The sequence below is a fragment of the Hordeum vulgare genome, chromosome 6H (genome assembly GCF_904849725.1).
Source record: "Hordeum vulgare subsp. vulgare chromosome 6H, MorexV3_pseudomolecules_assembly, whole genome shotgun sequence".
In the NCBI taxonomy this organism is placed as follows: domain Eukaryota; kingdom Viridiplantae; phylum Streptophyta; class Magnoliopsida; order Poales; family Poaceae; genus Hordeum; species Hordeum vulgare.
The window spans coordinates 394320010-394333862 of record NC_058523.1 but is presented as its reverse complement, the minus strand read 5'-3'; positions in this window follow the sequence as shown (position 1 = coordinate 394333862).

Here is a 13853-nt window from a genome sequence, read left to right as displayed (position 1 = left end):
GAAGGAGCATCAAGTGTTGATGGTTAGTAAAACCTCTAGTTTCAAGAAGGGCAAGGAAAAGAAGGGAAACTTCGAGAATGACAAGTCAATTATCACTCCAATGAAGAAATCCAAGGTTCAACCCAAACCCGAGACTATGTGCTTCTATGATGAGGGGAACGATCACTAAGACGGAACTGCCCTAGACATTTGGTAGATAGGAAGGCTGGCAACGTCAACAGAAGTATATAAGATATAGATGTTATTTATGTGTACTTTACTAGTACTCCTAATAGCACCTAGGTACTAGATACCGGTTAAGTGGCTAAATGTTAGTAACTCGAAAAAAGCTATGGAATAGATGGAGACTATCTAAAGGGGAGGTGACCATGTGTGTTGGAAGTGTTTCCAAGGTTGATGTGATCACCATCGCACACTCCCTCTACCTTCGAGATTAGTGTTAGACCTAAATGTTGTTTGGTGTTTGTGATCAGCATGAACATGATTGGATTGTGTTTATTGCAAAATGGTTATTCATTTAAAGAGAATAATAGTTACTCTGTTTACTTGAATAAAACTTTCACTTGTCATGCCCTAATGTGAATGGTTTATTGAATCTTGATCATAGTGATACACATGTTCTTAATATTGATGCCAAAAGATACAAGTAGTAATGATAGTACCACTTACTTGTGGCACTGCCGCTTGAGTCATATTGGTATAAAATGCATGAAGAAGCTCCATGCTGATGGATCTTTGGACTCACTCGTTTTTGAATCGTTTGAGACATGCGAACCATGCCTATTTGTGTAAACGCATGAAGAAACTCCATGCGCATGGATCTTTTGGACTCACTTGATTTTGAATCACTTGAGACATGCAAATCATGCCACATGAGAAAGATTACTGAAGGCCTCGTTTTCAGTGAGATTGAACGATTAAGTGACTTATTGGAAAAATTACATTTTGATGTATGCAGTCCAATGAGTGCTGAGGCACGCAGTGGATATCGTTATGTTCTAACTTCACTGATGATTTGAGTAGATACTGAAGTATTTGGTTGATGAATCACAAGTCTGAAATATTGAAAAGTTCAAGCAATTTCAGAGTGAAGTTGAAGATCGTCATGACAAGAGGATAATATGTCTATGATGTGATCGTAGAGATGAATATCTGACTTGCGAGTTTGGTATACATTAAGACAATGTAGAAATTGTTTCACAAATCATGCCGCCTAGAGCTCCATAGTGTGATGGTGTGTCCGATCATCATAGTCGCGCCCTATTGGATATGGTGCATACTATGATGTCTCTTATCGAATTACCACTATATTTTGGGGTTAAGCATTAGAGACAACCACATTCAGCTTATATAGGGCGCCATTTAATTCCATTGAAATGACACCATATGAACTATGGTTTTGAGAAACCTAAGTTGTTGTTTCTTAAAGTTTGGGTTGCGATGCTTATGTCAAAAGGCCTTAGCCTGATAAGCTCGAACCCAAAGCGGATAATTGCATCTTCATAGGATACCCAAAGGAATCAGTTGGGTATTACCTCCTATCTAAGATCTGAAAGAAAAGTGTTTGTTGATGAAAAACAGGTCCTTTCTCGAGAAAGAGTTACTCTAGAAATAATTGAGTGGGAGGATGATGGAACTTGATGAGGTTGTTGAACCATCGCTTCAAACGGAGTGTAGCACGCCCAAGAAGTTGTTCGTGTGGCGCCCACACAAAATTGAAGAGGAAGCCAATGATGATGATCATGAAACTTCAGATCAAATTACTACCGAACCTTGTAGGTCGACAAGGACACGTACTGCTCCAGAGTGCTACAGTAATCATGTCTTCGAGGTCATGTTACTAGAAAACAATGAACCTACAAGCTATGGAGAAGCGATGATGGGCCCGGATTCTAATAAATGGCTGGAGGCCATGAAATCCGAGATAGGATCCATGTACGAAAACAAACTCTCGACTTGGAAGAAGTACTTGATGGTCATAAGGCTATTAAGTGCAAATGGGTGTTTAAAGGGAAGGCACACAATGATGGTAAATGTAATTATTTAAAAGGCTCAACTTGTCGCAAAGAGGTTTCCGACTAGTTCAAGGAGTTGACAACGATGAGACTTTCTCACAATTAGTAATGCTAAAAGTCTGTTGGAATTATGTTAGCATCTGTTGCATTTTTTGATTATGAAATCTTGTAGATGGATGTCAAAACATTGTTTCCTCAACGGTTTCCTTGAGGAAAGATTGTATGTGATACAACGAGAAGGTTTTGTCATTCCTAAGGATGTTAACAAGTATGCAAGCTCTAGCGATCCTTCTATGGACTGGAGCAAGCATATCAAAGTTGGCATATACGCTTTGATGAGATGATCAAAGCTTTTGGGTTTATACAATGTTTATGAGAAACTTGTATTTCCAAGAAAATGGGTGGGAGCACTATATAATTTCTGATAAGTATATGTAGTTGACATATTGTTGATCAGAAATGATGTAGATTTCTGTAAAGCTTAGAGGGTTGTTTGAAAGGAGGTTTTCAAAGGAAACCCTGTATTAAGCTACTTGAGCACGAAGCATCAAGATCTATAGAGATAGATCAAGACGCTTGATAAAACTTTCAATGAATACATACCTTGACAAGATTTTGAAGGAGTTCAAAATGGGTCATTCAAAGAATGAGTTCTTGCCTGAATTTTAAGGTGTGAATTTGTGTAAGACTCAAAGCTCGACCAACGACTGAAGAAAGAGAAAGGACGAAGGTCGTCCCCTACGCCATCAGCCGTAGGCTCTATAGCATGCCATGCTGTGGACCGCACCTGATGTGTGCCTTACCATGAATGTGTTAAGGGGTACAAGAGTGATCCAGGAATGGATCAATGGACAACGGTCATAATTATCCTTAGTAATTTGAGGACTAAGGAAATGTTTCTCGATAATGGAGGTGATAAAAGAGTTCGTCGTAAAGGGTTACGTCGATGCAAGCTTTGACACCAATCCGGAGGACTCTAAGTAGCACACCGTATTCGTATAATGGACCAGGCCTTTGGAATAGCTCCAAATAGAGCATAGTACACTACACGAATCAACTTCTTTGTCGTCCGCCATGACAGACGGCAAAGAGGACCCCACCGACGGCAAAGAGCTTTGCCGTCTGCCTCCTGTCGGCAAAGATTCTGCGTGAGCTTACGACGGCATTGTAGCTTCTTTGCCGTCAACCTTCCCTAAGAGGACGGCAAAGCTCTTTGCCGTGAGTATCTGGCACTGAGCAATCGGCAAAGAATTTGAGACGGCAGCCGGTAGGGGACGCCTCCATTAGGGATAACGGAGGCTTTGCCGTGTGCATACCCCATAGCCTTTGCCGTCTACTTCCCCCATAGCCTTTGTCGTCTGCTTCCCCCATAACAGCCCAACTGTTTTTTTCTTCTCTTTGCCGTAAGCCTCCCCGGGCAGCAGATGACAAAGAAGCTATATGGCCAGCTGCTGCTGCCTCCCAGGGTGCACAGCTCGGTGCCATGTGGCACCTTTACCGTCGGCCACCTGATGGCAAAGCTCTTTGCCATTAGCTGACACACGACAAAGAGCCCATATAGCTTTTCTTTTGTTTGTTTTTTATTATTTCACATCATATATATATATATATATATATATATATATATATATATATATATCCACAGCACATATATGATATATATTTCACAACACATATATATAGTTCACCACACATATATGATATACATATAAAGTTCATCAATGTACATCCCATATATCAAAAGAACGAACATACAAAGTTTTACACTATTCATCCATAGATACATATACATATAGTTCGACATTGTTCATCAACTCAAATGAAAACTAGAACTAATAAGGCACTCCATGAATGCCAGCTTCCATGCATGTAGTACATACAATCTGCAAAAATGTGAATAAGAAAGTCAGAAGAACAACAACATATGATATTTTAGAGGAAAACAAGCTAAGAATATAATATTCATTAGCTAACCAAGGTTCTTATGCCATTTTGAGCTTATTATATCATTTTGGAGCTAAATGGGCTAATTATGTCATTGTTGGGGAAAATAGGGTAAGGAGAATATGAAAGAGGAGAAGAAAGAGGAGGAGGAGGAGAAGAAGAAGAAATCAAGAAGAAGGAGAAGAAGAAGAAGAAGAAGGATAAGGAGGAGAAGGGAGAGAAGGAGGAGAAGGTATTCTCCTCCTTCTCCTTCTTCTCCTCCTTCTTCTCATCCTCCTCCTTATTCTCTTCTTCTTCTTCTTCTTCCTTCTTTTCATTTTTCCTATTTCTTCTCCTCTTGTTGGAGCTAATTTATCTAATTAAGTCTTTTTGGAGCTATATGGGCTAATTATGTCATTTTAGAGGAAAACAAGTTAAGAATATAATATTTATGAGCTAACCAAGGTTTTTATGCCATTTTGAGCTTATTATGTCATTTTGGAGGATAATTAGCTAAGTTGTGAACTAACCAAGGTTCTTATGATATTTTTACCCTAACTAATCTAATTATGTCATTTTGGAGGATAATTAGCTAAGTATGTCTTTGTTGGGGAAAATAAGCTACGTAGAAGAAGAAAGAGAAGAAGCAAGAAGAGAATAATAAGGAGAAGGAGGAGAAGGAGAAGGAGGAGGAGGAGAATGAGAAGGAGGAGGAGTAGAAGAAGAAGAAGAGAAGAAGAAGGAGAAGAAGGAGGAAATAAGAAGGAGAAGAAGAAGAAGGAGAAGAAGGAGGATCCTTCTCATCCTCCTCCTTCTCCGTCTTCTTCTCTTATTCTTCTCTTCTTCTTCTCTTCTTCTTCTTCTTCTACCTTCTTTTCATTTTTCCTCTTTCTTCTCCTCTTCTCCTTTTATTCTTCTTCTTCTCCTCCTCCTCCTCCTCCTCCTCCTCTTCTCCTATTCTTCCTCCTCTTCTTCTTATTCTTCCTCTTATTTCTATTTCTATTTTTCTTTACCCTCTTCTTCTACTTATTCTTCTTTTCTTCTTTTTTCTCTTTTTCTCCTTATTTTTTTCTTCTTCTCTTCTTCTCTTCTTCTTCTCTTCTTCTCCTCTTCAACTCTTGTTGGAGCTAAATTATCTAATTATGTCTTTCTCGAGCTATATGGGCTAATTATGTCATGTTAGAATAAAACAAGCTAAGAATATAATATTCATGAGCTAACCAAGGTTCTTATGCCATTTTGAGCTTATTATGTCATTTAGGAGCTAAATGGGCTAATTATGTCATTGTTGGATAAAATAAGGTAAGGAGAATAAGAAAGAGGAGAAGAAAGAGGAGGAGGAGGAGAAGAAGAAGAAATCAAGAAGGAGAAGAAGAAGGAGGAGAAGGAGGAGAAGGTCTGCTCCTCCTTCTCCTTCTTCTCCAACTCCTTCTCCTCCTCCTCCTTTTCCTTCTTATTCTCTTCTTCTTCTTCTTCTTCCTTCTTTTCATTTTTCGTATTTCTTCTCCTCTTCTCCTCTTGTTGGTGCTAAATTATCTAATTATGTCTTTTTGGAGCTATATGGGATAATTATGTCATTTGAGAGGAAAACAAGCTAGGAATATAATATTCATGAGCTAACCAAGGTTTTTATGCCATTTTGAGCTTATTGTGTCATTTTGGAGGATAATTAGCGAAGTTGTGAGCTAACCAAGGTTATTATGATGTTTTTACCCTAACTAAGCTAATTATGTCATTTTGGAGGATAATTAGCTAAGTATGTCTTTGTTGGGGGAAAATAAGCTACGTAGAAGAAGAAAGAGAAGAAGCAATAAGAGAAGAAGAAGGAGAAGGAGGAGAAGGAGGAGGAGGAGAATGAGAAGGAGGAGGAGGAGCAGAAGAAGAGAAGAATAATGAGAAGAAGAAGGAGAAGAAGGAGGAGAGAAGAAGGAGAAGAAGAAGGAGAAGAAGGAGGGATAAGAAGGAGGAGAGAAGAAGGAGGAGAGAATAAGGAGAAGAAGGAAAAGAAGGAGGGCTCCTTCTCCTCCTCCTCCGTCTCCTTCTTCTTCTCTTCTTCTTCTTCTTCTTCTTCCTTCTTTTCATTTTTCCTATTTCTTCTCCTCTTCTCTTCTTCTTCTTCTTCTTCTTCTTCTTCTTCTCCTCCTCCTCCTCCTCCTCCTATTCTCCTCTTCTTCCTCCTCTTCTTATTCTTATTCCTCTTATTTTTATTTCTATTTTTCTTTATCCTCTTCTTCTACTTATTCTTCTTTTCTTTTTTTTCTTCGTCTCTTCTTCTCTTCTTCTTCTCTTATTATTTTATTCTTCTCCTCTTCTCCTCTTGTTGGAGCTAAATTATCTAATTATGTCTTTTTGGAGCTATATGGGCTAATTATGTCATTTTAGAGGAAAACAAGCTAAGAATATAATATTCATGAACTAACTAAGGTTTTTATGCCATTTTGAGCTTATTATGTCATTTTGGAGCTAAATGGGCTAATATGTCATTGTTGGGGAAAATAAGGTAAGGATAATAAGAAAGAGGAGAAGAAATAGGAGGAGGAGGAGAAGAAGAAGAAATCAAGAAAAAGAATAAGGAGAAGGAGGAGAAGGAAGAGGAGGAGAGGAAGGAGAAGGAGGAGAAGATCACCTTCTCCTCCTTCTCCTTCTTCTCCTCCTCCTCCTTCTCCTTCATATCCTCCTCCTCCTTATCCTTCTTCTCTTCTTATTCTTCCTTCTTTGCATTTTTCCTATTTCTTCTCCTCTTCTCCTCTTCTCCTATTTCTTCTAATTATATCAAAAATGAACTAGATATAGTTGAGTCATGTATTTTGGTGACCGAAGGTTGTTCGGAGTGTCAGATGAGATACCGAACATTACGAGGAGCTCCAGAATGGTCTGGAGGTAAATATTGATATATGGGATGTTCCGGGTTGCTCACCGGAAAAAGCTTGGGCGTCACCGGTAGTGTACCGGGGGTGCCAGGAGGGTTCCGGGGTCCACCGGAAGGGGCCACCAGCCCCGGAGGGGCCACATGGGCTGTGAGGGATGCGCACCAGCCCCTGGTGGGCTGGGAACATCTCCCCTCTTAGGGCCCATGCGGCTTGGGCTAGTGGAGGCACAACCCTAGGGGGTGGCACCATCCTAACTTGGGGGCCCAAGCCATCCCTAGGGCAGTCGCCCCTCCCTCGTTTGGCCACTGCCGCTAGGGTGGAAACCTTAGGACACAACCCATTGATGACCCACAAGTATAGGGGATCTATTGTAGTCCTTTCGGTAAGTAAGAGTGTCGAACCCAACGAGGAGCAAAAGGATCTGACAAGAGGTTTTCAGCAAGGTAATATCTGCAAGCACTGAAATTATCAGTAACAAGTGGTTGTGTGGTGAGATGATTCGTAGCAAGTAGCAAGTAACAAAAGTTACAACGGTGCACCAAAGTGGCCCAATCCCTTTTGTAGCAAGGGACAAGCCTGGACAAAGTCATATAGGAGGAAAAACGCTCCCGAGGACACACGGGAATTTCTGTCATGCTAGTTTTCATCATGTTCATATGATTCGCGTTCGTTACTTTGATAGTTTGATATGTGGGTGGACCGGCACTTGGGTACTACCCTTACTTGGACAAGCATCCCACTTATGATTAACCCCTCTCGCAAGCATCCGCAACTACGAAAGAAGAATTAAGACAAAGTCTAACCATAGCATTAAACTAGTGGATCCAAATCAGCCCCTTACGAAGCAACGCATAAACTAGGGTTTAAGCTTCTGTCACTCTAGCAACCCATCATCTACTTCCCAATGCCTTCCTCTAGGCCCAAATAATGGCGAAGTGTTATGTAGTCGACGTTCACATAACACCACTAGAGGGAAAACAACATACAACACATCAAAATGTCAAACGAATACCAAATTCACATGACTACTTATAGCATGACTTATCCCATGTCCTCAGGAACAAAAGTAACTACTCACAAAGCATAATCATATTCATGACCAGAGAGGTAATGAGTAGAATCAAAGATCTGAACATATAATCTTCCACCAAGTAATCCAACTACCTTCAACTACAAAGAGTAATCAACACTACTAGCAACCTTACAAGTACCAATCGGAGTCGCGAGACGGAGATTGGTTACAAGAGATGAACTAGGGTTTGAAGATGAGATGGTGCTGATGAAGATGTTGATGGTACCGTGAAGTGAAATAACAGCCCAAGAAGTGATAAATATCAACATGAAAGAATGATGCAAAATGGACGTATCAACTCCCCCAATCTTAGACCTCGCTTGTCCTCAAGCGAAAGCCTAGATCAATAAACATGCCCACATGTTTAGGGAGAGAGGTGTCGACAAAACAAGATACGGACATGCAGGTATCAGGATCATGATCAGAACAGCAATACCAACATATAATCTCTCATGCTAAAGTGACAATTCCTTCACAAAGTAAAGTATGGATCAAGAACCTTACCGAGAATTAACAACCGATAGCCTTTAGTCACTGAAGCAATTGCAATTTATCACAATATCAGAAAGAGTCAAATAAGAGCTTGTAAAGCAAATCAACATACTCAATCATCTTTTCGTTCTCTACAATTGCTACAACTCACGTGGTACTCATGAGGTCAAAGTTTCAGCTGAACACAGAGAAAGATAGGGGCTTATAGTTTTGCCTCCCAACTGCTTAGCTCAAGGGTAATGTCAACAATAATAATTCATGAATACTTACCTCCAAGTTGACATATGAATATAGATATTTCCCAAGCATATGACGTTAGCCAAGATAAAGGCGAAACAAGGAATTGGTGAAGATCACCATGAATCTTTCAAGGGAAAAAAGTAGAGGTACAAGATAGGCCCTTCGCAGAGGGAAGCATAGGTTGTCATGCGCTTTTGAGGTTTGGATGCGTGTCTTCTTAGTGTGGAGGAACGACACTTTATATTGCCTCCTGTGATAAAGAATTTTATTATGCAGTCTGTCGCTTTTATGTTTTCCTCATCACAGGTTCGTACAAAGCTTATTTTCCACACACTAATAGATCATACATATTAGGGGGCAATTTTTATTGCTTGCACTGATGACAACTTACTTGAGGGATCCTATTCAATCCATAGGTAGGTATGGTGGACTCTCATGGAAAAACTGGGTTAAAGGTTTATGGATGCACAAGTAGTATCTCTACTTGGTGCGGGAGTTTTGGCTAATATGAGGTGGAAGCAATTGTCACATGCTAAAGGATCTCTAGTCATATAACATTGTTCGGAACCAAGCAAACACAATTTATTATGTTGTCTTCCTTGTCCAACATCTACTTCTAGGCATGCAATAGTTTAGTGAGTGTTCACAATCATAGATGGTGTTAAAGATGATATATTTATATGTGAACCTCTCCTTCTTTATCACTTCCTATTAATTGCAACAATGACTAAGGTCTACGTTTGTCTACCCTCAACAAGTTTCAATCATCATTCTTTTTATATGTGAAGCCATCACTTCCCATAAGATCATTACATGATCTTTCATGCTTTTGTTCTTTCCTCAATCTTTTTATCATGGCATGAGGCAAAGCCCTTAACTAAGAAACTCTTTATTATATGGCTCACTAAGACCATATTCTACTAATACCTTTATTCAAGCCTAAAACACTAAGACCTTTATTCTACTAGAGAAAGATAAAACTGAAAAGGAACAAACTAAAAAAAAGGTAAAGGCAAAAGATGTGATGGTGATACGATACCGGGGCAACTCCCCCAAGCTTAGCACAAGCCAAGGGGATTGCCCATATCCATGCTCAGTTGTCTTCCTTTGGAGGTGATGGTGGTGGAGTTGTTGCAATCTTTGATTCCAAGAGGGTCATTAATCTTTGATTTATACCTTGGAGATCTGTGATATGTTTCTCCAGCAAAACAACTTCACGAGTGAGATAAGTATTGTGAGCACGAGCTGTTTCACAAAACCTCAAGAGTCCAATCAAGGATGGAGACAGTAGGTGGAGGTAGGTTTGGAGGAAATCCACTTCTTCAACTTCTTCCTTGTTGAGCACAGATTGCACTTTGTCCCATGCCTGATTCTTCCCCTTAGGTTTGCCCTTGGTTTCTTTAGGTAGCCTTTCCTTAGCCTCCATGACCTCCATCCTTTCCAGATCAGCATTTACTTCTCCATAAACTTGAGGGAGATTGTTCTCCCCCACAGATTCCTAAGACGACATCTTGCTCTAAATCTGCGGCAAAAAACAGGCTCGAAACAAAAATAGAGGAAATCTGCGTGATACGAGGGTCAGACCTTACGGGAGAATATATAATGATTTTTTCAGACCAGAAGGAGTACTCCGCACGAAAATGGAGTTCGGGAGGCACACGAGGAGGCGACAAACCCCCCAGGCGAGGCCAGGGGGTGAGCCCGCGCTTGGCAGGCTTGTCGCCTCCTCGCGCGCTTTCCGGAGTACTTCCAATTTTTCTATTCTTTCAAATATTCCAAAACGGAGAAAAAATCCTACTAGAAAAGTTTTGGGGTCTGTTTACTTACCGAAACACATACCTCTTCGTTTTCGGAGTCTGAAACAGGCTGATAAATATCCCTTAGGTATTCCTCCGGAGTTATGGTATTGATAATATTGCTTTCAACATTTATGGGACTACCTGAGATATAATGCTTGATTCTCTGCCCATTTACCACTCTCGGACAATTACCTTCCGTGTTGTTGATCTTGATAGCACTGGAACGATATACTTCCTCAACAATATAGGGACCTTGCCATTTAGAGAGAAGCTTGCCTGCAAAAAATCTTAAACGAGAATTATATAGCAAGACATAATCACCTACATTGAACTCACGCTTTGGTATCCTTTTATCATGCCACCTCTTAACCTTTTCTTTGAACAACTTGGCATTCTCATATGACTGAGTTCTCCATTCATCAAGCGAGCTAATATCAAATAACCTCTTCTCACTAGCAAGTTTGAAATCAAAGTTGAGCTCTTTGATTTCCCGATAAGCTTTATGCTCTAGCTCAAGAGGTAAATGACATGCTTTACCGTACACCATTTTGTACGGAGACATGCCCATGGGATTCTTATAGGCAGTTCTATAAGCCCACAGTTCATCATCGAGCTTCTTAGACCTATTCTTTCTACACCTGTTGACAGTCTTTTGCAGAATTAGTTTAATCTCTCTATTTCTTAGCTCTACTTGATCACTCGACTGAGGGTGATAGGGAGACGCAATTCTATGGTTGACATTGTACTTAGCAAGCGTTTTACGGAAAGCACCAAGAATGAAATGTGAACCACCATCGGTCATTAGATATCTAGGGACTCCAAATCTAGGGAAAATAACTTCTTTAAGCATCCTGATAGAGGTGTTCTGATCAGCACTATTAGTGCGGATAGCTTCTACCCACTTAGTGACATAATCAACAGCAACTAGGATATGAGTATACCCATTGGATTTTGGAAAAGGTCCCACATGATCAAAGCCCTAGACATCAAATGGTTCAATGACAAGTGAATAGTTCATAGGCATTTCCTGACGTTTACTGATATTACCTACTCTTTGACATTTGTCACAAGACAAGACAAACTTACGGGAATCCTTGAAGAGAGTGGGCCAATAGAAACGTGATTGCAATACCCTGTGTGGAGTTCTATCTCCCGCATGGTGTCCTCCATAGGCCTCGGAGTGACACTTCTGTAGGATCTGTCCCTATTCATATTCAGGTACACAACGCCTTATAACCCCATCTACTCCTTCCTTATAAAGATGAGGATCATCCCAGAAGTAATGTCCCAAGTCAAATAAGAATTTCTTCTTTTGCTGGTATGTGAAACTAGGTGCTATATATTTGGCAACGATATAGTTTGCATAATCAGCATACCACGATGCACTACATGAAGTATTGATGACATTCAGTTGCTCATCGGGAAAGCTATCATCAATAGGTTGTGGGTCATCAAGAACGTTCTCCAACCTAGACAAGTTATCTGCTACGGGGTTATCAACACCGTTCCTGTCGACAACGTGCAAATCAAATTCTTGTAACAAGAGAACCCATCTGATAAGTCTAGGTTTAGCGTCTTTCTTCTCCATGAGGTACTTAATAGCAGTGTGATCAGTGTGAATAGTGACTTTGGAATCAACTATGTAAGACCTGAACTTTTCGCATGCAAACACGACTGCTAAAAATTCCTTTTTCGTAGTAGCATAGTTTCTTTGGTCACTCTCTAGAGTTTTACTAGCATAGTGAATAACATTCAACTTCATATCAACTCTTTGCCCTAGGACAGCACCAACAGCATAATCACTAACATCACACATGATTTCAAATGGAAAGTTCCAATTAGGTGGTTGAATAATAGGTGCTTTTATCAAAGCCTTCTTAAGTATTTCGAAGGCTTCCTCATAATCATCGTCAAAAACAAAAGGAATATCCTTTTGCCAGAAATTGGTAAGAGGCCTAGAAATCTTAGAGAAGTCTTTAATGAACCTCCTATAGAAACCAGCATGACCAAGGAAACTTCTTATACCTTTCATATCTGTGGGGTATGGCATTTTCTCGATTGCATCAACCTTAGCCTTATCGACTTCAATACCTCTTTTAGAAATTTTATGTCCTAAGACGATGCCTTCATTAACCATAAAGTGTCACTTCTCCCAATTCAAGACAAGATTGGTGTCTTTACATCTCTGCAAGACTCGATCAAGGTTGCTGAGGCAATCATCAAAAGAAGACCCGTAAACGGAGAAGTCATCCATGAAAACCTCAACAATCTTTTCACAAAAGTCAGAGAATATAGCCATCATGCATCTTTGAAAGGTAGCAGGTGCATTACATAAGCCAAAAGGCATACGTCTATAAGCAAAGGTACCGAAAGGGCAGGTGAAAGTGGTTTTCTCCTGATCAGATTGTGCAACTGGTATTTGGGAGAAACTAGAATAACCATCTAGAAAGCAGAAGTGTGTGTGTTTAGACAGTCTTTCTAGCATTTGGTCGATAAAAGGCAAAGGGTAATGATCTTTCCTAGTGGCTTTATTCAATTTCCTAAAATCGATCACCATCCTATAGCCAGTAATAATCCTCTGTGGGATCAATTCATCCTTATCATTAGGGACAACGGTAATACCTCCCTTCTTAGGGACGCAATGCACCGGACTCACCCAATCACTATGAGCAACAGGATAGATAATACCTGCTTCCAGGAGCTTTAGTATTTCTTTTCTTACTACTTCTTTCATCTTAGGATTTAATCTCCGTTGATGATCAACAACTGGTTTGGAATCAGGATCGGTTTTAATCTTGTGTTGGCATAGAGTGGGACTAATGCCCTTAAGATCATCAAGAGTATATCCAATAGCAGTACGGTGCTTCCTCAGAGTTTTTAGTAACTTCTTTTCTTCATGCTCTGAGAGGCTAGCACTAATTATGATAGGATATATCTCTTTTTCATCAAGATAAGCATACTTAAAAGTATCAGACAACTGTTTAAGCTCGAACACAGGATCACCCTTTGGTGGGGGTGGATCCCCAAGCAGTTCAACAGGCAAATTATTCTTAAGGATAGGATATTGTTATAAGATAACTCTATCTATCTCATTCCTTTCATCTATAAGCATATCGTTTTCTTGCTCAAGCAAGTATTGCTCTAAGGGATCAGTAGGAGGCACGACAATAGAAGCTAGGGTAATAGTTTCATCCTTACTGGGCAACTCTTTTTCATGAGGTTGTCTACCAAATTTGGAGAAATTGAACTGATGTGACACACCTTCAAAGCCAACAGTGACAGTTTGCTTCTCATAGTCAATATGAGCATTGACAGTATTGAGGAAGGGTCTACCAAATATGATGGGACAAAAGCTATCTTGTGCGGTAGCAAGAACGAGGAAATCGGCAGGATACTTTGTTTTACCACACAAGACTTCAACATCCCTAACAATTCCCACATG